General features: G+C 46.0%; 1 long non-coding RNA gene across 1 annotated transcript; it reads left to right on the forward strand.

Annotated features, from left to right (window-relative positions):
• Positions 1–443: 443 nt before the first annotated feature.
• Positions 444–2,051, forward strand: LOC141055833 (uncharacterized). Its single transcript, XR_012221541.1, has 2 exons — positions 444–1,597; positions 1,757–2,051. It is a non-coding gene; the product is annotated as an uncharacterized lncRNA (long non-coding RNA).
• Positions 2,052–3,440: the final 1,389 nt, after the last annotated feature.

Below are 3,440 nucleotides of genomic sequence, written 5' to 3' on the forward strand. Positions count from 1 at the left end.
CTTCACTGGAGACTCAGGGGAAACTAATGTAATATCCTGAGCCCCCGATGAAAAAGCCCCCTGCACAGTGTCAGCGATCAGCTGCTGAGACTGAGCCAGGACTCGTTGTTCTCCAAGGAGTTTCTGAGACATCTGGGTTAGGTGTTTAACCTGCTCAGAAAGAGCGTGCATAGGATCCATCACACACAGGTGAATGGAAGCAGAGAAAAAAAAAATGGTATCGGTCAGTTATAATTTCAGGATCCTGACAGCGCCGGCATACAGCCTCTGCTGATCAGGGACTCACCCGCACTGTAGGGACCCCTGGGGACCAGAATAGCCAGAAAGTATAGGTGCACAGGACCTTAGTGATCCAGTTTTGCAAGCCGACACGGGAGCTACGGTCATGTGACTGCAAGGGGGCGGGGCTTAGCATCCTGCTTTCACAGAAGACAGCAAACTCAGAGTCAGGCAAAATGGAGGTCGTTCACAGTACAGACAGCGAGGTACAGAAGGGGTAAACAGACAGGAGGTCAGACAAAGCCAAAGGTCATACACAAGAGGGCGACGCGGTACCAAGGGAACGAGCAGAGAGAAGTCGGGTCACAAGCAGAGAGTCATACACGAGAGGTAGCGCAGCACAAGAGGGACAGGCAGAACTCGTAACAGGGACAGAACCGAATCAAAACCGAACAAGCAAGCAAGATATCAGACACAAGGCACACGTACGCACAAGGTCAACTAACTCAGCCGAGGGCAGGAGTATAACTGACACCGAGCCTAGGTCCAGTGAGCATTAAATAGCCGCCCTCTGCCAGGGAGAGGCGGAATAATTAACCCCCAATCAGACTAGGATGGGCCAAAGCGAAACCCCGTCCTGGATCATGACAAGTGGTACATGAAATAGGTAGAGACCTGTTCACACAGGAGGTGCAGGTACGGGTACTGGCAGGAAGGAGTGGAGTATGAAGGAACAGGTTTGGACCTGTTCACACTGGAGAACTGCAAGGCTATGGAGAGGAGCTGCATTTAGTAGCAAGAGGTTCCGCAGCAGCAGAAATAGAACAAAGCAGAACCGCAAGGGTGCGGAGCACAGACAGAGCCGCAAGGGTGTGGAGCACAGGCAGAGCTGCAAGGGTGGGCAGACAGACAGGTACAAGACAAGGCAAGGAACAAGGAGACAGAGACCAGGATATTCTGCCTCCTGGAGGGCAGACGGAGAGGTACAAGACAAGACAAGAAACAAGGACACAGAGACCAGGATATTCTGCCTCCTGGAGGGCGGCAAGACAGGCACAGACACAGGACTAGGAATCAAGCCTCCAGAGAAGGCGACACAGGACAGGACCTGGCAACTCAGCAGCAAGACACTAACTGAGTTAAGACATTGCACAGGCAGCTACCACCAGGTGGAGCAGCCCTACATACTAGAGGCCACTTGGTAATTGGCCAGGGACATATTAGACAGGTGCACCCTGATTCCATAAGAACCAGAGAGTTCTGGTGCCGCCCCCCTATGCACACAGCCAGGAAGCATGCAGAGAGCAAGCAGGAAGCAAGAGGCACACAGCATGGAGCTGGCAGCAGACAGAAGTCACATCATGGCCTGGAGCAGTGAGTAAGTTGATGTGTGGGGGATGGGAGGCCATGCAGTGATGCCGGCCGGGATGTAACAATTTATTTATGCACCCAGCCTGTGTTTCCTGCTTACATGGATTGGACAGGTCAGAGGACTTACTATTGAGCAACATGTTCCCTATTGACTTTTATTTTCCAGCACAGGTGGCTCCTCTGATCTTATTTCCTGTCTCTCACTTGTTCCGCCATGCAGAACAGGAGCACTGGCCAATCAGCTCTTGTGTCAGTGATGTGAGTGCATTCATCTCCTGCAGGACACCTCCCCTCTCTGAGTTGCTGAACCCTGAGGGTAAAAGCCGCCGCACACCCGTAATCATTTAACCCTAATAAAGTCTTGATTTTTAGCTAATTTAAGTGTTTTAATTGAATAATTTTTGCAGTTTTATATATGTGAACCTGGTTGTTTATAAACAAATGAAAAATGGAAAGAAAAACTTCCTTTTTATTTTTTTGTGTCAAAACATTTAACATGGCTTTATTGGAATATTTATGCATATTGCATATTTGCACATACAAAAATAATTATTCATTCAACTTTAAACTATAACCAATAACAATAAACTAAATGTCGTTTAACACTTCAGTTTTTTTTATGTAAAATGATAAATAAGTCACACGGTGCAAAATTTACTCTTTGCAATTGTCACAGGTATAGTTGACATGTCTTTTGCATAAATATTTTTCACATCTGTAACATATCACATTTGATTTGTGATTGCTTGATGTTGGACAGAAGTCGCATCATTTCCGTTTTAGGCTGGTGGCGTCCGTGGGTATTGAAGCAGTGCTGGTGGAAGCTGTTAGTTCACTTTCTTTATCTTGCTGTTGGATCCTGTGGACAATGGCTGCCGCTCCATCAACTCTGGGTGTTACCTTTCGTTCTGCAATATATGGGCTAACCAGTGATTTTCCCAACTCCTCTATAAAAAGTCTTCTCTTATATGGTTTATTTTTGTTCCAATTTGGGTCTATTTCCTTCCATAGCACAAATGCATTGTATGCTGACACATCAAGCATATTGTAAAAAATCACACATAACTATACTGGAAGGTAATCCATCAGCAGTATTGTAATGAGAAAATGTATGCATGTGTAAATCTGCATGGACCAAAAGGACCTAAATAAATTGGTAAATAGTAGTAGATGTAATATATAGTCCAAAATGAGATTACAACTCCTTTATTTTACTCATAAAATGGCTGGAGATCACTATAAAAGGCTATCGGTCATTTGTGACCGAACAGTACAAGTGTATAAAAAATTGTGGAGCAAAAAGTAAACAAAAAAAAGGACCCATAGTAAGAACCCCTCAAATGAGGAAAAGTCAATCAACCACAAGTTTCAGAACTACATTTTGAATATTTTAAAAAATATTAAAGTTCAAAATAGGTCGTTTTTGACCGAACATAACAGCAGGGTTAAGTGCATATTCCCCCAGTATGAAGCAGGCAGCGGCACAGCAGGAGATAGCAGGATGTCAGAGAGAGCAGAGCGGCCAAATGCAGGCACAAGACACTATCTGAAAATACGGCTCCCCGCAGATGCCGCCTCCCTTTTTAGCAGCAGGTGGCGCCGCCTGAGGCAACCGACTGAAGTTGCTTCATGATAGGTGCACCCCTGGTCTGTCCACATCAGGATGGGTCAGGACAGGAACAGTATAGAAACCAGTCTTGAGTTCTAGAAAGGTTTGAACAGCAGATTTGATCAGTTCTGGAAATTAATGCCCTTCCGAGTAAAGACCCCTTTACATTTAGCGATGCACCAGCGATCCCGACCACGATACGACCCGGTCAGGATCGCTCGTGCATCGCTAAATGGTCGCT

Source organism: Dendrobates tinctorius, unplaced genomic scaffold (assembly GCF_039654945.1).
Source record: "Dendrobates tinctorius isolate UK_male_01 unplaced genomic scaffold, ASM3965494v1 ptg000192l, whole genome shotgun sequence".
Lineage (NCBI taxonomy): Eukaryota > Metazoa > Chordata > Amphibia > Anura > Dendrobatidae > Dendrobates > Dendrobates tinctorius.